This window comes from Pteropus vampyrus, unplaced genomic scaffold (genome assembly GCF_000151845.1).
Source record: "Pteropus vampyrus isolate Shadow unplaced genomic scaffold, Pvam_2.0 Scaffold36, whole genome shotgun sequence".
Lineage (NCBI taxonomy): Eukaryota > Metazoa > Chordata > Mammalia > Chiroptera > Pteropodidae > Pteropus > Pteropus vampyrus.
In genome coordinates, this window is record NW_011888817.1 from 1,247,189 (window position 1) to 1,271,235 (window position 24,047).

Consider the following 24,047-nt stretch of genomic DNA (forward strand, 5'->3'; position numbering starts at 1 on the left):
AGTTAATTACTATAGCAATGTTGTTCTGTCTCACTGCTTACACCATAATCCTTTTCCATAACCCCATAAAAATCTATAATCAATAAGAACTTTAGATAAAAGCCTGAAATAAGTAACATAGACTAACTTACTACAAGTTTTCTGAAAATAGGAACATAAGATTTTCATTACGAATCCACGTTAAATGCTACAGAATAATATACTACGCGCTAGTGATTTTAGGGAAAAAATACTTATGTTTAAAATGAAATGCTGGCAAGAGCAATAGACGCGGAATCACAGGACTTGGATTCAGATCCTAGTAACTGTCACTTACTACTGTCATTAGTTTGGGCAAGTAAGTTGTCTTTCCCATAAATGTGAAAAGAAGTAACACACCTAACAAGGCAGTTGCTAAGATTAAATGAGGTCAAGTCAATTACTATACAATCGCCTTTAGTTACCAATAGTGTCAGTTTTACAAAGGAGGTAATCAAGGGTCAGAAATTTTAAGCGTCTTACCCAAGGTAACTAAATAACTGATGTGTCTAAGAAGTAGTCCAACTTTGTTTAAAAAAAAAAAAAACAAAACAAAACAGTTTAACTTTTGGTATCTGTTGAACATTTTATGAGATTTCAGCTGGAATTACCAACTTAAAGCAAATGTTTGCATCATGATTTTCAAGTAATGAAAGTAAGATTAATGAAAAGAATAACAGTTTCATAGTTGACACAAGGATATTTTGCAATCTTTCAAAAACAGTAACCTTATAGCCCCCTGTATAATTGACATTAAGGCGCCACCTTAGGTTGATTTCCATTTTTACTCTAGTTCCACTAAATCTGGCCACAAATTTAAATACAGGGCAGCGACTATATTGAACTTATCAGACAGATAATATTGGCTCAAATATGACCCAAAAGTTATTCGGAGGTTTCTCATCAAAATTTTTAGCGCTGTTTTAGACACTAAGCTTATGTGTGTGTATCACACTCAAACTCTGGAAATCTGGGAGTTTGACTATTTTGACTTAAAAAGGAGTGATAAATGGACTTCTTATTAACTATAAATACATTTAAATTGGAAAAGTATTCCATCAAATTCTATTTAAAAATCTGGATATAGTTGTAAAATACAGAATCAATTTCATTCTTTATCAAATTAAAGAAAGTCATTAAGTGTTAAGGAAGTCATATTCTCAGTGGTGAGGATCTCTGGTCTTAGGAAATCTTGATACTTTATTCTCAACATTTAGTTGGTAGTATGTTGAAGCATAAGCTTCTGCCTGTCAAGATACTAAACACAATGTTGAGATGTACCACTTATAAAAATATAAAGAAATGTTATTTCTATTCGAAAAGTTAGGTGAGAACTTGCCCTCTCATAAAAGATGCTGAAAATATTCGAGATGGCCATAATAGACCTTATTCAAAATTTTCACTAATATCTTCAACACTGGAGCCATACAAGGCTGTAACACCCTTAAACTAACTGAAAAAACAGGATGTCAATTAGCATTCAGGCACAAAGTCTTTCATTCAGTAATATCACCATTACTGGCCTACCAGACACTATATGTCTACTAGTACACATATAGTGTACTAGTAGTAGTTAATACTGAGACTATATTCTCAGAATGACTAAAAACAAAAAATTTACTTTCCTTTAGCTTGGAATTACTATTACAAACAGCAAAAAATAATCAAGTATTTCTTATAATTTAAATTGTATGTATGCCAAGAGCTGATTCATACTCTGTACACAAGCAATTCCATCTAAATACAAAGCAATATCTGATGACACCCACACATGGAAATGATTCCTCTTTTACAATGTATGCTATTGTGCCATTAGCGGTATAAGATTTTAATAAGGGCACTGATAAAAGAATTTTGCCAAGGGCTCACTCGGCTTTCTCTCAGAGCATTTTTCCATTCTTTGAAGCTGGCTTTCAAAATTTCTTAGGAATGACATGACTTGTACCTGTTGTTGCAAGGAGTGTACCTGTGAAAGATGGTACTATGCTTTTCATCTCTTCTTTGCACTTAAGGACATGATAAATCGAGTTTATTAGATTAAGAAACTTTTGAATAACTTGATTAACATGCTCTTATCTTTGCTGAAAATATCGCAAAAACTTGAATAGGAACACTATGAATGTGTTTCATCACATCAAATGCGTAAAGAACTAGGGATAGATCGATGGAGTGTCATTTTGGTACTCATCATATGTTTTGTTCGCACTTTTTCTTTTTGAATACCTTCAAAGTTATCACAAAGATTTACTTCTCCAAGGACATATACATGAATATTTTATATTTAAACTATAACCCAGTTCACTGTCCAGGTTTACAAGAGTTATTGACGTACATTCTTATTTTCATCATTACTTTTATGTTTCAATGAACCCTCTTGAGTCACTGTTCCCTTTTTATTAACTGGGGAGATAAGAACACAACAGTAACAAAAACAACTAGCAAATGGCGTTAACTAACAAACTGTTAACAGAATGCCAGTGAAGACAAGCCAATCAAAACAGTTCTTCTGCAATATGCATAACCTTTAAGTCCATAATAATTATTTTAAAAACAGTGATTTAGACAATGAAGGATAGAAATCTGCAGGTGAATTCTGTAACAAGACAGAACACACTAACCACGCCTTAGGTCTAGATGTGATGGTTTTCAAAATATGGATATGTGAAAACACTTACAAGGATTTTCAATTATTGTAATATAATACAATGGACTTCAGCCAACAAAAATAATTATAACAAAACATTTATATAGCTCTTACGATGTTTCAAGTACTATTGTAAGCGCTTCACATACAACTCAGAAAAGAAAGGTTATTTCTCTCGTTTTAAGACTCTTTCCTCTCCTTAAAGTTTTACACTGCCATAAAGACTAACTTCAATACTGGGTACGTGTGTGCGCATACACGCAAATCAGATTGAAAAATTAAGTTGCCATAACCTTTCAAAGAACTATTAGGTGATACTTACCAAATTTTAAATAAGCTTATCCTTTTGACTCCACAAACAATTCCATTTCAAGGAATTTACCCTACAGACATATTCATAATGAGAAACGAAAACACTCTAAATTTCTATTTACAGGGGAGAGGTAAAACTATATTATATTCAAAGAATGTAATTATAGTGTAATCTTAAAAAGAATGAGGTAAATATGAATACAGTCATGGAAAGACATATATAACATTAAGTGAAAGAAGCAAATCAGAGAACTGTTAAGTATAAAATCACCCTACTTGTGAAGTTTTTTGATATATGTGTATAGTATACTCATTAACATATAAAACGTCTTAGGAAGATATGCAGCAAATTTAATATTGGCTACTTCAGAGAAATGGGAATTAGAAGGGGAGTATAGGATACAACTTGTAGGTCTTATTTCATACACCTTTGTATTTTGTGTTTGTCATTTTTCATGGCTTGAAAGAATGAATTACTTTTATAATAAAAACATAATGAAGATATAGCCTCTGTTCTTCAGCTCCTCTTCATGTGATATAAAAAAGCAGAGCAACCCAGAAAACCCAGTAGGAAGTCTACTTTGCAAAGTTTTAAATATTTCTGGAACACAAATGAAATGTCATCTCATAAATCACAATGAAAATTAAATCACAAGAATCTTTATACTGAACTCTAACACAAAGAAGATACTATACAGTGTGGGCCGTGTGCACAAATGAGGCCAAGGATATGTGGCTACTGGTTTTTTAACCTTCGAAAAGGTCACAATTTAATCAATAAAGAGATAGATATAGATGTAAGCAGCATTTATTCAGCCATAGAGTATAATCTTTTCTAGTCATTAAAAAAGATACAGAGGAAGATTTAATAACATGGATGAATGGTATTGAGAATACTGAAATAAATACACATATATACAGAATGTATTGGCAGCATTTCAAATCAGTAGGAAAATAACAATTACTCAATAAATTGTGTTTGGATGACAGGATAACCATTTAGGGAGAAAGGTGGATATATACTCTCAACTTGTACCAAAAAAAAAAAATTCCAGATTTATTAAAAATGTTGGAATGTAAAATACAAAACTGTAAAGGTACTAGAGGCAAATCTACTTTATCATCTCTGAGCTGATAATGCCTTTTATTATCTGTAGAAAAAAGACTACCTACAGCTACACCAATAACTTTATTTTAAAAACAGACTATTACTATTACTTTATGAAAGTTCTTAATTTTGTTTAAAAATTTTTCTATATATGTGTGTGCATACATATGTGTTCCTTCATTCTTAATAGTAGCTGTTACAGGATCTAAATAGTGAGAAACTCATCCACCAGACAAACAAATGTTTAACACTTAAATCTGGCCAGAGAAGCAAAGGTATTACCTTAATGTCTAGACCAGCACCGTGACCATGTTGGCATTCACAATGCTTCAAGCCTCTTCAACCTCTTAAGAACTGTCTTCCTGTGTGCTTATACAACCAATGTAAACAGAAATGTCTGCGACAATTATAAATGTTCTATCTGCACTGTTCAATGTGGTAGCCATTAGCCACATGGAGCTACTGAATACTTAAAATGTACCCAATGCAACTCAACAAATAAATTTTTTAATTTTATTTAAATAAATTCATTAAATTTTTATTGTGGTAGAAAACACAAAATTTGCAATCTTAAACATTTTTAAACGTACGGTCGTATTAATTACATGCGCACCGCGCAAAAGATCTCTAGAACGTTTTCATCTTGCAAAGCTGAACTCTATAACCATCAATTCAATATAATTTATTTATACACATTTTACTCACTTACAATTTAAATTTAAATAGCCAGATGTGGCTAGTTGCTTCCATACTGTGCAGCACAGGTATAAGCCTGTTAATTCCAAAGTTTTACTCTTCTCACATTTACTTTCCATATCGTAACAAACGTCTGTAACTCTACTTTTACACAAGTACAATAACATCCAATAAACAAAAGCTCAATATAAAACACTGGAGAGAGAAGCGGAAACCTATCGCTGAACCTGATACGCAGTCTTAGCACATCGCTTGTCTTCCTCAGTTAGATGAAGACTAAAGCTTCATGCCGCTTATTCTCAAAGTGTGGACAGCAGAGCATGGGCACCCCTGAGACCTTATCAGAGGGTCTGCGAGGTAAAATATTTTCAAAATCTGAATGCTAAAATAATGTTTGCCTGTGTTGACATATGCATTAATGATAGAAAAGAAATGTGGGTAAAACTGGTGTCTTAGTGAAAATCCAGGCAATGGTAGTCTTTACATTCTTCACTTCCACACTCTCGCCATGTGCTCACTTAAAAGGAGAAAATGAAAATGAAGAAGAGCCAATACTTATGAATGTCATTTATGTGACAGTAAAATTTTTATTTTGAGATAATTATAGATTCACATAAAGTTTAAAAAATAAAACAGAGAGCTTCCATATGTTCTTCATCTAGTTACTCGCAATGGTAACATCTTATGTAACTATAATATAACATCAAATCTAGAAAAATAATATTGAAATACTTCATCAACCTTATTCAGGTTTTATTAGTTTTATATGCACAAACATCTGTGTGTGTATTCAGGTCTAGGCAATTTTATTACACATACAGATTTATGTAACTACCACTATAACCACAATACAGAAAAGGTTTTTAATGAGGATCCCTCCTACTACCCTGTAATAGCCACAAGCACCTTCTTCCCTTCCATCCTCCTTCCTACAACTCTCACACACCTAACCAACACCTGGCAACCACTAATCAATCTACTTTCCATCTCTATAACTGGTCATATAAAGAATGTTATAAAAATGGAATCATATAGTAAGAAAGCTTTAGCATGTTTCTTTTTAATATTCTGTGTGACCAAATGAGACAACATAAATAAAGCAATTCCTCATACCAGGGGGTAAGATAGTTGTATTGAGAAAAAGCATTTATATGACTGAGCTACATCATTTACTTGAGAGAACACATAACAAACTATGTTTATGTAGACTTTGGTACATGGCAGACGTTTTATACAAAACGAATATTAGTAATTAATATTAGTAAATAATAATAGATATAAGAAAAAAATACTGAGGACCCCAAAGAGTTTTATTGAAGAGTTTATTAAAATAGGTCCTGAATCAAAAAGTTTGAGAACACTGACCTAGATTAATACTAGAGCTGAAAGTGATCCTCCTTTACTTCTCGCTATTAAAATATTAAACATTTGAGGGTGGCTCCATAGTGTAGTGGTTAGCACGGCTGCTTTACACACAGAAGGTCCTGGGTTCATGCCCCAGGTGGAGCCACAGACCATATCCCGGGTACACCAAGTCCCGGTCGCCAGGCCCCCCGAGTGCGCCGAGTGCGCCGGGGGCCCCAGGCCCCAGGTGTGCGCCCCGAGCGCGTGAGAGGAGACGCCCCGCCTTCAGAGATCCAGTTCTTAAGGGGAGACGGCAACATCCATAGGTCAAGGGTGGGGCGGGGGGCAGTTAAAAGAGGGGGAAAAAATAAAATATTAAACATTTACTTTGTTTCCCTATCCTTAAGTTTTTCCACAAAAAAACTGCTTGCCATTCCTGATGGCTGAGAAACAGTTTTTCACTTTCTCAAATTTCCACAGGTGGTATGTTTTACTGTGAACCTAAAATAATTCTCCATCCACACTCCTTCCAGGTACCTTCAATCTTGTGAAAAACTGTCTTCCAGATCTCTACACAAACACATACAATAGGATAGGAAATACAGTGGTGTTTTTGCCTATCCTTGCCCCAATCCCTTCCTCACATGGCACGGTCTGGGGAAAGCTACCCAATTCTCAGTTCCTCCCTCAGGATAGAAGGAAGAGTCAAACTTGTTTGCAATATTCTGACTTGTCTAGGGGCTGCCTGAGAACTGGTTTCTGTCTCACCTGACTCATGAGCACTGATGAGAACAGTAGCATAGTTTGGATATCTGGCTAGAATCCACTGAAAGCAGAGGCACCTACTGAGCTACATGAGAGCTTCAGAGATACTTCAGACCTGCAGGTACCTGGGGCAAGAGATTATAGGCGGAGTAATACAATAGAATATTTAAGGTTTTGAGAAAAAGCAAGGGTAAGACTCTTAGGAAAATTACAACAATTTAAAGCAGCCATGTATACAGTGGAATTGGGGGAGAACCCCACACACAAGCCCAGGGAAGATGTATACACAGAAAACGCCTGAGAAGATCCTAAGCCTTCACAATGGGCTAATAAGTGATGGTCTTCCCCTGCAAAGAGCCAGTCTGCAAATACTGGAAGATGTGGCTGTTTTTTCAAACGCTCAATTATCGACAGAAGATTACATTGCATACCAAACAAATAAAACAAAACAAAAAACCTGGGCAACATGGTCCATTCAAAGGAACGAAATAAATCTCTAAAAATCAACCTTAAAGAAACACAGACTTTGGAGATACTTGACAAAACTTTACAACAACTGTCTTGAAAATGCTCCATAAACTAAAGAAACCAGAGAGATCAAGATCTAAAGGAAAATCAAGAGAACAGTATATGAACAAAACTAAAATACCAACAAAAATACAGAAATTGTAAAAAGAAAAGAATCAAACATAAATTCTAGCGTTAAAAACACAATAACTGAATTTTTAAAATTCAGAACAGGAGTTCAACATCAAAATAGGCAGAAGAAAGAATCACTGACCTTGAAGAGAGGATCTTTGAAATTATAAACTCTGAGAAGAAAAGCGAATGAAGTAAAGAATGGAGCTTAAGAAACATATGGGACCTCTCAGAAGAAAAAAAACAATATATGCATTATGAAGAAGAGAGAAAATGGGGCAGAGAGCTTATCTGAAAAATACTGGCTAAAATTGTCTTAAATTTGAGGAAAGACAAGAACATCCAAATATAAGAAGCTCAATAAACTCCAAATAAGACACATTATAATCAAATTTTGAGGGGAAAAAAAACTGTCAAATGAGAATTTTATATCCCACAAAACTGTCCTTCAAAAATGAGGGAGAAATTTCCAGAAAAATAAAAACTTAAGGAGTTATTACCACAAGACTTGCACAATAAGAAATGTTAAAGGGAGTCCTTATAGTGGAAACAATAGGACAGTAGACAGTAACTGGAAGTCATATAAAGACAAAGTTCTCAAGTAAAGGTAAATACATGGGCAAATATAAAAACTTGTATTATTTTAATTTGAGGTTATAACTCCATTTTTATTATTTTATAGACAAAGGGATAAAATAATTATAAATCTATGTTAATAGATATACAATATATAAAGATGTAATCTGCAACACCAATAATATCAGGTGGGAGGAGGCAGAGGTATAAAGGAGTATTTGTAAGCAACTGAAGTAATTTGTTATCAGTTTAAAATAGTATTATAACTTTAGGACATTACACATAATCATCATGGTAACCAAAAAGTAAATATCTATAGAATGGATTCAAAAGTGAATCATACTATGTCATTACAAAAACTCAATTAAATACAAAGAAGGGCAGAAAAAGAGAAAATGATTTTTAAAATAGAGTTATTAAGTCATTCAAAAAAAAGGCAACCGCAAGTCCTTCTCGATCAGTAATTACTTTAAATATAAATGAATTAAACTCTCCAATAAAAAGATAGGTTGGCAGAATGGATTTAAAAAAACAGGATCCAATGATACGCTATCTACAAAAGATTCACTTTATACCAAAGGAGGATACACACAGGTTGAAAGTGAAAAAAGAGAAAAAAAGAAAGTAGGAGTGGCTATACTAATACCAAACAAAATACACTTTAAGTCAAAAACTGTTACAAGGGACAAAGAAGGGCACTATAATAATGAGACAATGTCAATTCACAAATAAGATATAACACTTACATATGAACTAAATATCAAAGCTCCTAAATTTATGAAGCATTAGAGAAATAGACAGTTCTACAATAATAGTAGGAGACTTCAACATCTCATTTTCGATAATGGATACAATCAGAAGATCAATAAGGAAATAGAGCAATTATGTATAGACCAAATGAACCTAAAAAACAAGCAAAACGAACCATCCAACAACAGCAGAATTTATGTTCTTCTTAAGTACATATGATACATTCTCCAAGACAGACCATAACTGTAACCACAAACTGAGTTAAGTAAAGTCTCAATGAATTTTAAAAATGATCTTTTCTGATCAAAATGGAATCAAACTAGAAATCAATAGTAGAAGCAAAATACACAAGATGTGAAAATTAACAGCACACTCTTAAACAATCAATGGGTCAAAGAACAAATCACAAAAGAAACTGGAAAATATCTGAGACAAATGAAAATGAAAAGACAACATACCAAAACTTACGTGAAGCCAAAAAATGAAAGGCACTAAGAAGGAAATTTATTGCTTATAACCACTTATATTTAAAACAAAACAAAACAAAAAAATCCTAATTTTATACCTTAAGGAACTAGAAAAAGAAGAAAAAAACTAAACTCAAAGCTATTAAAAGAAAGGAAATAAAAGATTACAGCAGATATTTTTTAAAATACAGAATGGAAAAATGGAGAGGGGGAGAATCAATGAAATCAAGATCAACAAAATTGACAAGGATTTAGCTAGATTGGACTAAGAAGAAAAAGAGAGATTAAAATAACTAAAACCGGAAATGAACAAAGGAACATTATAATCAATTTAACAGAAATATAAAGGATTATAAAGAGAATACTATACAATTGTACATCCATACTTTGATGACCTATATGAAATGGACAAATTTCTAGAAGTATACAATCTACCAAGAGTGAATCATGAAAAATAAAAAACAAACAAAAAAAAACAGAAAAACTGAACAGACTTTTAACTAGAAATGAGACTGAATTAGTAATCAAAAACCTTGCAACAAAAACAAGGCCAATACCAGATGGCTTCGCTGGTGAATTTTTCCAAACATTTAAAGAATTAACACCCATCCTCCTCAAACTGTTCCAAACATTGAAGAGGGAACACTTCCAAACTCATACTATAAGGCCAACATTAGCCTGATGCTAAAGCCAGACAAAAACACCACAAAGAAAAGCAAAATACGGACCAATATCCCTGATGAGTATTGATGAAAAAATACTAGCAAGCAGAATTCAACAACACATTAAAAGAATTATACATCATGACCAAATGGGATTTCTTCCTGGAATGCAAGGGTGGTTCACATACAAAAATCCATCAACACAATATACCACACTAACAGAATAAAGAGGGGAAAAACCACACGATCATTTCAACTGATGCAAAAAAAAAAAAAGAGGCTTCGACCACCTTTCATGACTTAAATTAAAAACAAACAAACAAACAAACAAATCCTCAAACCAGGAACTGAGAGAAACTACCCTAATATAATGAAGTCCACATATGAAAAAACCCACATATAAAATCATGCTCAATGGTCAAAGACTGAAAAGTTTTTTCTGTAAGATCTGGAATAAGACAAAGATGCCTGCTTTCACCACAACTATCCAAACTAGTACTGGAAGTTCTAGCCAAAGCAATTAGACCCAAACAAAGAAATAAAAGTCATCCAAGATAGAAAGGAATAAGTAAAATTTCTTTGTTCCCAGACATCATCACCTACGTAGAAAGCCCTTAAGATTTCACAAAAAGTGTTAGAATAAACAAATTCACCAAAGTTGAAGGATAATGACACACTAAAATAAGTTGTTTCTATACACTAACAATAAAATAATCTGAAAAGGAAATTAAGAAAACAATTCCATTCATGATAGCATGAAAAATAACATACTTTGAAATAAACTTAACAAAGGAGGTAAACTTGTACAATGACAAATATGAAACGTTGCTGAGTGAAATTAAAGGAGACAAAAATAAATGGAAAGATATCCCATCTGCATGGATTGGAAGACTAAATATTGTTAAGATGTCGACACTACCTAAAGTAATTTACAATACAATGCAATATCCCTATCAAAATCACAGTGCATATTTTGCAGATATAGAAAAACCCTTCCTAAAATTCACATGGAATCTCAAGGGACTCTGAATATCCAAAACAATCTTGGAAAAGAATGAAGTCAGAAGTCTCAGACTTCCTGATTTCAAAACTTATTACAAATCTATAGAAATCAAAACAATGTGGTACTAGCACAAAAAGAGGCATATAGACCACTGAAAGAAAACAGGGAGTCCAGAAACAAATCCTCATGTGTAAGGTCAAATGATTTTCAACAAGGGTGCATCAAGGCTGTTCAATGAGGAAAGGACAGTTTTTTCAACAAATGGTATTGCAAAAACTAGGCAGTCACATGTAAGAGAATGAAGCAGTACCCTTACCTTACACCATATACAAAAATTAACTCGAAATGGATCAAAGACAAACCTAGGAGCTAAAAGTGTAAAAATCTTAGAAGATATAGAGGGAAAGTTTTATGATATTGAATTTGGCGATGATTTTTTGGTTATGACACCAAATCACAAGCACAAAAGCAAAAATCAGATAAAATGGACTACATGAAAACTAAAAACTTTTGGGCATCAAAGGACGCAATCAAGAGAGTGAAAAAGAAGCATTATTAGAGGAAATATTTGTAAATCATTTATCTGATTAAGGGGTGAAAAGATAGAATATATGAAGAAATTCTACAATTCAACAACAACAAAAAACCAAACAATCCAATTGAAAAATGGGCAAAGAAAATGAATAGATATTTCTCCAAATAAGGTACATATGAAAAGATGATCAACATCAGCAATCCCTGGGGAAATGCAAATCGAAACCACAATGATTTACCACCTAACATCCATTAGCATGGCAAAGGGAGGTAGGGACGGAGGGAGAGGGGAGAGAGGGAGAGAGGAGGGGAGGAAGGAAGAATTAACAAATGTTGTGAGGATGTGGAGAAACTGGAACCCTTGTGCACTGTTGGCAAAATGTAAAATGGTGCGGCCACTATAAAAAACAGTATGACAGTTACTCGAAATATTAAAAATAGAATTACCATATGACTCATGAACTCTACTTCTGGATATACACCCAAAAGAACTGAAAGCAGGATCGAAGACATATTTGTACACCTATGTACATAGTAGCATTATTCGCAGTAGTCAAAAGGTGGAAGTAATCAAAGTGCCCACTGACAGGTGAATAGATAAAATGTGGTATATACATAAAAGGGAATATAATCAGTCATACAAAGTAAGGAAATTCTGACACATGTGACAACATGAATGACCCTTAAGGATATTATGCTAAGTGAAATAAGCCAGTCACAAAAAAGACAAATGGTATATAATGTCACTTATGAAGTAGCTAGACTACTCAAATTTAGAGACGGGAAATAGAATAGTTGTTGCCAAATGATAGGGGAGTAAAAGGTATGGGGAGTTATCATTTAAACCATTTCCTGTTTAGAAAAAAAAAAAATGCAGCTTGCTGCCAGCATTAATTTAATTTTACATAAACCTGTTCTTTGAGCCTGAAGCAAATATGACTGGTTTTCAACGTGAAAATAAAATACAAGAACTGTTCTTGGAGTTAATTCTAAACAGAACTTGTCTCTAATCCTATGTAACAGAAATGTATACATAAATCAGATTCATCAAATGAATCTTAAGAATGATGTTAACATCATGCGTAGGAATACTCTACTTTCTAGGGTTTGACATTTTCAGTGACTGAGACTTACTATGTTCTATAGTAATTCTAATAGTAAATGGAAATACCACTACTAAAAACAATGCTACAAGTAGAAATGTCATTTGTTTCCAAAGACTATCGATATACTAGAGCAATGAGAAAATAATAATAAAAGGGAGATATTTCGTGGCAAACTTCGGGGGTACGATTAGGACTGCAATCCACGAGTTATCTCAGGGTAAACGCTGCAGCCACAAGCACTGCCAGCAAGTATTCTTGGGGCAAACGAGAAACGGGTTAATGGGTACAGAACTTCAGTTTTACAAGAAGTAAAGAGTTCTAGAGACAGATGATTGTGATGGTTTTACAAAACTGTGCATGTACTTAATACTATTAATATATTTTTAAATGGTTAAAACAGTAAATTGTTATGTGTATTTTCCCACAATTAAAAAATTTAAGTATCATCACGACATCACTCTATCACAAAGTCTAATTACCAGCAAGTTTGTTTGAAGAGCATGAATTCAGACTAATACTTATTTACACATATATACTTGCTTGTACCTTGTTGAATTTTAAGCACCAATTGATAATGCAGGCTTGTCGAGACACTGACAACTTGATGTGGCACTGTAATCCACTTGAAACACATCACTGGTAGCTAGCTATACAAACCATCCAATATAGGTTTTAAAATCATCATTTAGCAGTCTATACAAAACATAGTGCCTTTTATATATTTCAGTGAAGGGGAAAACCAATTTTTTATCTTTTCTTTCCAAGGAAGGAGAGTAACAAGGAGAAATCAGGCCCATGCAGAATACGTATTTTCTTACCTCACAAAGCAAAAGGTGCTATTACAAAACAAAAACAATATCACCCAGATATCATCAAGAAACAGTACAAATGACTAGAGAAAACAAATAATTTTTCTACTACAGAGGAAAATGTTGTCTCTGCATGTCAATTTGGGTTCAGTAGGATATCTGGCCCGCCTGCCAATCTGCCTAGAACCAGAAAACCACGTTTTCTTTCTCCAAATCTGAATTTATCCCTATGAAATAGCTGAGTTCACATGAAATCATTTTTCTTGTTCTTTGAAACATGCCCAAGCACCATGGCTGAACTTTAGGTTTTTAGGCCTGGATAATTTTAACACTGAGAAATGATCAACTTGTTATTTATCTATTGCAATAAGGGCAGGTATGAGATCACATACAGCGAGTGCAATTGTTGGAATTACTTTCAAATGGTGTTGACGTCAGGTCTCATTTATATACAGTGAGTTAGAAGGTATGCAATTTAATATGCCATTCCAGGTATATTAAAATCCTAATAACAGTATCAACTAAAAAGTTGCCAAAAAAGAAGTCCCAGCAAATATTATAACAGTGTAATAGTGAAAATAAAAACTTAAATCCTCTCACCTTTTAACTTTTTGAAACACAGAATGAAACTAATTAATACAATGCAATAATTATATAATGCACAAGTCATTTTTCAAACCATAAAAAGGTATGTATTTCCCACTTTAAATACAGCACCAAGCGCTCACTGTAAGTAATATAATTCTATAGACTACTCGGACTAATCGAATATTCCCACTTAGTTAAACAATGTAAACAGAATTCCAGCATTTATTTCTTCTTAATGAGTCCAGCTTCCCTTTTGCTTTCAAAATAATCTGAGACAAGTTCACTTGCTGCATATGCTGCACCTCGAAGAGTAAGAACACTCAAATGTCAAAAAGAATAAATCACAGTGACTCACTGCTTCCCAGACACACAAGTAGATTATGATTATTAGATATATTCAAGCTTCCAAGTGCTTTCTCTTTCAGAGCCAATCATATAAATAGGCACACAGGGTAACAGTGATCACATATGACACACTGAAAGACTCGGTTACAGTACACAGTGGCACAAACCTTGAGTACAAGGTGAGTAAACCAAGAACATCAGGGTAAAACTATTACTATCATAATTTAACAAAATCCAGCAAATATTCAGCACTAACATGTCCATTTCAAAAGAGCATTTTATAAACCTCACAAAAAGGAAACAAAGTTCGTATGTAAAAAATTAGTATATAAAAATTAGTATATAAAATCAGTGATGGCCCTGAAGCACCCAAAATGTGTATCTGTCCAGAATATGAGCTAAAATGTAATCGTGCAGAATTATCTGCTAGATAACTAGAAGGCTATCTTCTTTACCTAACCTTTTATTTAAATACCAAAGCTTTCACCTTTACATTGAAAGAAGTGAAATAGTGTTGGCCAATCATATATTCAAAGTTATTTATAATGGAAGCCCTCGCCAATGGGTCTTCATTATGATTTTCCTATCTTATGATGCTTAATGTAGTAAGAAAACAAAAATCCCCTACAAGTTATTTTTAGATCATTGCTGTGCTGGTTAAATAAACATTATGCCTGCTATGTAATGTGACTCTTCTAGCACTTACTCTGCCGAGAATAAACAGACATCATGCACAATCAGTCACATGAGACAGGTTCAGAAAACAGCTGAGTCACCCACCAAAAGCCTTTCTGCTCCTAGTAACTCATTGGAAATGTCTGTCTCACTACAATACTTGGCTTCTCCAGTTCCCACTAATAAGTTACAGTTCTCTGAAACCTCTCCTTCAATAACACCCACCAGTTTATGATAGAGCTCATTCTGGGCACCACATGGTTCTCTCCTCACCCTAACCAACACACCAAGTACTCCTGACAATAAGTAAACGAAGACAAGCCAAAACAGGAAGGACCTAAATGATTAGAATGGCAAACTTCATCTCAATTAGGCCAGGTCTGCTTCGAAGAAAAACAACTGACCTGGAGGTGAAGGCAATTATCGCTGCACTGTCCACACAGCTTATGCTTTTTTTGGACATGACCAATACATTTGTAAGTTTTTCCTCAAAGCATCCCTGAATGGCATGGCCTATGTTCTTGACTCCTACCATGGATAACAAGGCCTCAAAGAAAAATCGCTTCAGATTTTCTTTCATTTAAGGATGTTAATTAGTACAGTGTCATCAAAGGAAAAATTAGAAACACAAACACTTTTCACTCAAATTGGAATGAAGTAAACCCTCAAACTGTACATTATTTAAAATGAAGCAATTCAGTAATTTTTTTTCAGCATCAACTGGAAGTGCTGGAAATAAAGTCGAAAAAGACAGTTCCTGTGTTCAAGGGATTTAAAATTTACCTAACTCAACTGCAGTAGAATACAGAAAGTGCTATAAGGAGTGTGAATAACATGTCGAAAAGCAAAGCAAAAGTTGATTAATCGTTCCTGGGAGATTTCCAGACAGTCTCTGGAGGTAATAGTTCAACAAGAAATGGATGGGTGAGCTGGCAGTTAGCCATCTGAGGAGAGGGGCACAGTATGTAGGCAAAAGAAAAAGTAAACAGAAGCATGAGGACCTGGAAAAGTAGGGCATGTCTGCCTGAACCCTCAAATAGGTCAGTAATGCCATAGCACAGGGGGTGGGTGAGGCAGAGCGAGGCCACAGAATTAGATTAGGGCCAGACTAAAAATATATGTCAAGGCAAGTAAGCACTTTACCTTGAAAGGACCCCCAAGAGATAATGAACAGGGCAGCAATATCATTGGATTTGTTTAATAAAAAGAACTATTACACTATGGAGTCCTGGAAAAGAGAGCTGTGTCAGATATACCAGAGTTAAGGAGCTACTGATAGTCCAGGTGTATAATGATAAGGGTCTGGTCTGCCACATGAATCTAGACAAAGGAGGAAGATTTGAGATAATTAATATACTGAAATAATAGGACTTTCTGAGCAACTAGATATAAGAGGTAGGGAAGCTGATGCTCCAAGTATGAGGCCTGGGTAGCTAAGGATACTTATAGATTCAAAAATGACTGGGCCCCAGGCTACTTCTCTAACCTCACGATATTCCATTACTCTCCAGCCACAATGGCCTTGTTTATTTCCCTCAAATATAGCAAGTTTATTTTCTCTTAATGTCTTTGCATTAGCTGTTTTCTCTGCTTTGGATGAAAAGTGATAAATTCAATTGTATCATATCAAGTTTTAACTGTCAAGGAAACCCCTGAGTACTAAAGTGTAGAGTACAATTGATCCTTAAACACAGGTTTGAATCAAACAGGGTCTTATCAGTAAATCTTTTTTTTTTCAGTAAATTCTATAAATCTATTTTTGCTTATGACTTTCTTAATAACATTTCTTTTCTCTAGCTTACTTTAAGAATACAGTATATAATACACATACAAAATATGTGTTAATTGGCTATTTATGTTATCAGTAAGGCTTCAGTCAACAATAGGCTATATTAGTAAAGTTTTTTGGAGAGTCAAAAGTTGTCATTGGATTATCGACTGCCTGGGGTTCAATGGTCAACTATAATTAGACCTGTACAAAGAGCAGAGTCAACTGGAGAGTGATTTAGGAATCATCAGCATAAAACCAACAGTCCTTGCAACAAGAGTAGATGAGATCACCTAGGGTACAAGATCAAATAACAAACAAATTATTCAGAACAAACACTTGAGATAGGCAAAAGAAAACGAATCTTTAAAGTAGAAAGATGGGGGTTTCTGAAGGCTAGGATGTAAACTACCCTTCTTGAGTCTGTTTTCTGCCAAGAACATACCAACTTTAATTATACAAAACTTCTATGAAGTAAACCATTTTAAAAATAAGAAAGCAGGTTCAGAGGAATAAATTAACTTGGCCAAGGTCATATAAATAATGGCTACTTCAGAGTGTGAACCTCAATCTGCTGACACCAATGAAAGTATAGGTAAACAAATACAAGTGATGAAACAAAATATCAACATAAAACTCAGGATGTTTACCTAAAGGGAGAAAGGAGGCTCCTGGAGTACAGGAGCACAAAAGGGCTTCAAAGATATTGGTAACTGGTAAGAGTGGTGGTCAGTTATTTTATTATTACAGTATCCCACCCCCTGCCCGTCTTTATCTACAGTTTCACTTTCCACAATTTCAGTTACCCGTGGTCAACCATGATCGAAAAATATTAAATAGAAATTTTCAGAATAAACAATTCAGTAAACAACGTGTGTTTTCAATTGCATGCTGTTCTGAGTAGCATGATGAAATCCTGCGCTGTCCTGCTTTCTCTATCCAGCTCCAACACACTCACATGAATCATCCCTTTGTCCACGCTACCTGGTAGTCACTTAGTAGCCGTTTGGGTTATCAGATTGACTGTCAAGGTTTCGCAATGCTTATGTTCAAGTAAGCCTTATTTCATTTAATCAAAGCCCCACAGTACAAGAATAGTGATGATGACAACTCAGATATACCAAAGAAAAGCTATACAGTGTTTTCTTTAAGTAAAAAGGTATGTGTGTGTATATGAAAACAAAACAAAACAAAAACACGAAACAAAACAAAAAGAAACCACTGTAGAAATAGAGTTTGGTACTATCCCTGGTTTCAAACATCCATTGTAGGTCTTGGAAGGTATCTCCTACGGATAAGGGGCACTATTATATTTTTTCAAACTGAACATGTATCTATACTCTTTTATAAGATTATATATTTCATCGTAATTTTATGACAGTAGATGCTTCAAAAAGTAAGCAGAAGGATTAGAAATGGTGAAGGAGGGCTATCACAATGCATAACTTCAGGAACTGTACAGTATACAGCTAAACAAGTGGAATATGAAGACAGGAAGGGACTTGGCATATAGAGAACAGAAAGGGATTTGAATTAAAGGGCTATAGGCTATAAAACAGGTATAACAGGACCGCACATGGGGAAAGGTAGAAGCAAGAAGCTGTGGTCTGAGAAATTTTAGACTTCAAGAACTCAAAAACAGAACAGTTTCCGGTAGAGACCAGAGCAACAGAAATACAAGCAACATAATTAATTTTAAAATTTCTAGTAGCCACATTAGACAAAGTAAAATTAATATACTATTTAACTCAATATACCCCAAATTTCAACTGAGTCAATATAAAAACTGAGACATCTGGTATATTTTACATCTTATAGCACATCTTGATTTGTACCAGCTATTTCAAATGCTCAAAAGCCACAGGAGGCTCTAGTGACTATTTTATTGGACAGTACAGGTCTAGACTGCCCATATGGGTTGCTGGGTATGTGTCCAAATATAGTTGTCCTGAGAAAGTAAAAAAAAAGGGAAGAAAAGAAGGTGAATCCAGGAGTCCGATGGGGCAAAAAGTGGATATGTGATAAGTCCTCAGAGTAGATAGCAGAAAGTAAAGTTGAGAAGTGCTGTGGGCCAAATGCTAAAATTCTCAAAGAACAGGGAAATCTGCTCGGGAATATGAGGGCCAGGAAAGCAGTATATGAACTTGCTGCACAAGGGTCACAGCACGAGGATCTGGAGAGAGGAGTGGCCTTTTCCAAATAAACCCATTTGTGCCTAGCACACAGTATGCACCATACAAATATCTGGCACTCACTTGTGGGAAGAATGGTCTTCTAAGAAAATCTCGCTATTTATTCAAACAGATCATCTTTACAGTAAAATCTGATAAGTAAGAAGGAAGTATATTCATTAATACAGCTTTAAAAATAGGTTTGGAGAAAAATCAAACCACATAAACCCTATTTGCCACAACCAATCCATATGGACTCCTACATATTATTTAAGTTACCTCTAATTTTTTCTGTCAGCCATAACACCGGGAATATATAACGCAGGCATTTTCCTGTAGAACATTTTCTTATAATTTTTCATTCTCAAAAAAATCCAGCAAGATGACAGACACGAAAGATGAAAAACAATAATGTTGCTACAGACAGACTCTCATTAGGTTTCTTTTATTACTAGTCAATCTTCACCAGAATTGTTCATTCCTGATGACATGGCTCAGCTAATAAATTTAAAATATGTTCATTCTAAATCAAAGTCTGTCTAATCCAATGCACAGCTTTAACATATGACTTGGGATAAATTTGAATCAAGCTTCAGCTAAAACAAAGTATAATTAATCTACCTAAATACTAATAGACGGTGCAATGTATCTCCTCCAGCCCCCTCCCATTCCTACCTCGAAGCAGAACAATTCTTGTTTTAGTTGATTTAGATAAAAGAAAAACACCTCGGCTGTTAAAATAAAAGTTTTATGATAATGATTTAGGGTAAATCAGGGCAAAAATAAATACACTTTGCAGAAGTGCCAATTCATCATTTCAGGTATGGTTTTGAAATTTTTTTATCTTGAATTCTATTAAAAGAGTTACTAACAAAAACTAACACCAATGGATCAGAGGTCACATTGAATCTCTTTTGCCCAGGATTCTACAGAGCAATGAACAAATGGAAAAAAGAAAAATAAGAAGATGGTGGAAAACCAGTGAGAGAAGTCATAATATACCTCACAAAATAAAAGACAGCATACATAAACCAGAAACTGATAACCTGTTGCAGCACTTCAGATTTTTTTCCCAAATACATCATAATGCAATGAGAACTGCTTCTCAAAGAAGCAAATAACAGGTGTGCCTACAAGACAGAATATTGCCTTTCGTGTACTATAATGCTTGCCGGATGGTTGCTGAATAGTTTTTGGAAAAGTTCAAGATGAGCCTCACTGTGTTTCTAGATAACATCAAGGTCATTACCAGAGCTTTTTCAGTGGTTACCCTAGGATTTCAAACCACTCTACATATCAGCTTTGTGTAAGTGTGAGGCTTTTTAAAAAAACAATTTTACAGGGGGAATAAATCAGACATAATAAATACTCTGGTAGAGATATGACCGCTAAAAAATTAAAGGGCTGTATTTTAAATGTTATCTAAAACAAATACTGCTCTTACTTAATTGTGGCTCTTGGACATTTTTACATGACTGTTTTAGGCAATTCAACCCTCAAATATACATTTTATTTTACATTAAGACCACTCGATCACTCTTACTCTTTGCTATTTAATGAGTGGTACCCTACATAAATTAAAGTGCATTCTAATATCATTCATGATCCATCTCAACAGCTGCACTTGTCATGCCACTCTATGGACCCAACTATAGAAATATTTGCCAAAATATAAAGAATTCTAGAATAAGACAATCTGACAAATAAACTGATTATACATCATACTCTGAAAACTGAGGCATCTACAAAAAAGATGAACCTTAACCTCTCATACTACCTTTCTTTAAAGACCTTAATACGTAAAATCAGTTAGAGACAATATTTCTTTTTACCTAACCACCACCAGGGCCGTATATAAAAGCTTTTTTTGTGGTTATATTCTAAGAATATTCAGAACAGAAAATTAGATCACCTGCTCAGAAAAGGTAATAAAGTCTATATTCAATATAGTACTAAACTGGTTTTAGAAAACCTAAATTCCTGCCACAGTAAGACTTTTCCAGCTTAGGAATTCAATCTTAATGATTTAATTCATGACAACATAACAGCTTGAGTGCTGAGAAAAAGATTCTCAGAGCTTCCCTCAAAATAAACCTTCCTCAGAACAAGCTACGAATGTAACAACAGAGTATTCGGCTCTTTTTTTAGTTAAGCTTGTATCTATAAAATAAATTTTTACTAAATTGTACAGAAAAAGTTAACAGTACCTGCGGGGGGGAGGGGGAGGTGGGGAGGAAACAACTTCTGTTTTAGCCAAATAAAGCACTGTGCAAACAGTCCCAAAGTGATACTTTTGGAAATTTTCATTTAGAACTATTTTTATCTAGCAAAGATTTACAGATTTACTTATGGTTCAGGCACTGGGCAAATGAAAGTCTTGTCATTTTAAAGAATCTGAAAACCACTGTTCTACAGATTTTAATCCAGGATAATTTAACTGTATTGAAGCCAAAAGAACCTGCGACCAAGATGCTCTTATTCTGCTAGTATTCGAAGGGTCAATTATATAACACCTGTCAGGACAGAATTTGATTCTATCAAAATTAACTGGTATATATAATCAACACTGTAAAAACTATTTTGAGTACAGAGTGTGACGCAATGTGTATTATTTGAAAAGATGTTAATCGTCACCTGTAGACACTAGATAGAAACAGCTTCTTAATCATCAAAGCCACTTTTCCCTAAATTAAGAAATGGCCCAATTCATTATATGTGTATGTGGCCTAAAACTGGGGGCGGGGGGCGGGGGTGCATTTTCTGCTCCATTCACTGAAAACCACTCCCAGCAAAAGATGGCCCAGGAATCTCATTTAGGCAGTGGGTATTCCCTGTTTCACAGTGGCATTCTCGACATCAGGATTCCCTGGGCCCCATCCCAAACAGTTAAATCAGAATCTCTAGAGAATGGGACCCAGGCATCAGACAGTGGCAGCCAGGACTGAGAACCACTGGTTTCCTTCTCATATCCAAGCAGTGAGTGGTATTATATGGATCAGGGAAACACTGTACTGAATTTACCATCATTTCCATATTCTTTATACTTAGTTCAACACTTAAATGCTGTACTTTTTTTTTTGACTTTCACTAGAAATGGACTCATATAATGGGATGGCTTTCACAATATACTTACATCTGACAGGCTACTTACATTCCCATATTAATAACTACATTATTAAAAGCTTAACTCGTCCCTGCACAGAAAAATAACCCAGTTTCCTCTCCAGGTCTCCCAAGGCTACTGGACTAAAAGCACTGGTCTGCCTATAAAGAGAATTCATGCCTGGTTCAATGAATTCTCTGGCAGCAAAGGTATTCTAGCTGGGGACTACCGGCTCTGTTTCCAACATCAGTGTCTGCTATTCATCACACCTCCCGCACTTTCTACTGATAGCTGCCACTGTCATCTCTACTACTTTCCTCCCTCCATTTCCCTATCTTTATTTAGTCTCTGGTTTCTTGACAGTTTCTTCTCCTACTTTTCATCTAGAACAATCCTATCTAGAGTTCCCATTCTATGCATTGTCTCTCTGGATATACTCTTCACTCTAGGTCCTGCCGCTCCCCTGTTAAGACTATCTTCTCCACTAATTTCTTAGAGTCTAGATTTAGACATGTGGCTCTACATTTAAGAACAAGTTTAAATATTGTGTGGCTGAATTTTTATAAAGCCCCAATTTTGCAAATTTATGTACGCCAAAGTTGATCGTTTAAAAATTAAAACATACTATTTCATAAAAACAATGTTATAAGCTGTAACTCCAGAATTATTTATGAAAGGCTAGTATGCCTAAACTGAATCTAAAATAAACACTATGGTAAATTACGAGAAAGCAAGGAAGACTGCCAAGAGTTGGGACCTGGGGATCTGGACTCAGTCCCTTACCAATGGTGCTACCTAAGGTACCTGAAGCAAATCATTTCACTTTTCACACTTGACCTTCCCAATCTACAAAATGAGGATAAGCATATCTATCTTATAGTGTTACTGTAATGATAAATAGTGAATTGAGAAATGCTCTGAAAACTCTAGCCTATAAAGTAACCTACCACCAAGATATCCTCAAATACAGTAATCTGACAAAAGAGTGCATAATAAACATTAGTTCATACTCTACAATTCAAGCTATATTAGGAAGGGCAGCTTTCACTTAAAATTATTTTAAATGTTTTCATGATCAGATCCTCCTACCACTGTCCCTTAGGTGTCCAAGAGTTGATATTTTTGAGGAGAATTTGTCATTCTTATCCCTACAGCATCAGATCTACACTTCGAGCTTGCTTCTAGTGTGAGACTGTCTTTTTAAAAGACCCTCTAGAAAGGACCATTCTTCAAATTTATATTTTTTAAGACTTTTGAAGTAAAACTAAGCAGAACACAAAGATTTGGTGAAGAATGTCTTTTTTTGTATGCATCCAGCTTTTTGATAATTTTCATCTTTTCTACAAGTTGTACCAAGTTTTATGTTCCTGTGTTCTAATATATACTTTGTGTTCTTCTGCCTTCTGGTTTTATACTTCCTAATTTCACTGCCACTGACGGTAAAAGGCAATCACTCTTAAAACCAACGAGAACACAGATAATGACTTCTAGGTCCTTTATTCTTATTTTTTTTGTCTGCCGGCCAGCCTCCGGTCCTCTTGCTACATCCTTTCCTTCTTAAATGTTGCCAAGTGGTTATGTAAATAGCCAGCTGCTTCTGAGTCATCACTTCTGTATACAACTTCTCTAACTCCCAATGTGAACCTTGATATATTCCATGAACCCTTAACAGCCCTTGGAAATCTTTGGTGTTTTTTTGAACATGGCAACTGGACTTTTTCTCATTCTGATGAAGTTGTCATTAGCAGGTCTTGCTCACATACTAGTAAGTATTTCTACTTCCCCACCTAAACATGGCTGTCTTCTTGGTAACCCAAGACTTCTTTCTCTAAACCTGCTACTGTTTTCTAAAAGGATAAAATCTTCATGTGTGTAAAGATTAAAACGCTAAGAAGAAATGCAATCTGATAAGGAACTGAAATATAGAATATATAAAGAACTACACCTCGACAAACAAAATCTGA

The 24,047-nt window shown here is 34.7% G+C and overlaps 1 protein-coding gene across 2 annotated transcripts in view; it reads right to left on the reverse strand.

The window, feature by feature from the left end:
- EIF4G3 (eukaryotic translation initiation factor 4 gamma 3) overlaps positions 1-24,047 on the reverse strand; it is a 247,084-nt gene that overhangs the window by 116,991 nt on the left and 106,046 nt on the right. The gene's annotated exons all lie outside the window — the stretch shown is intronic.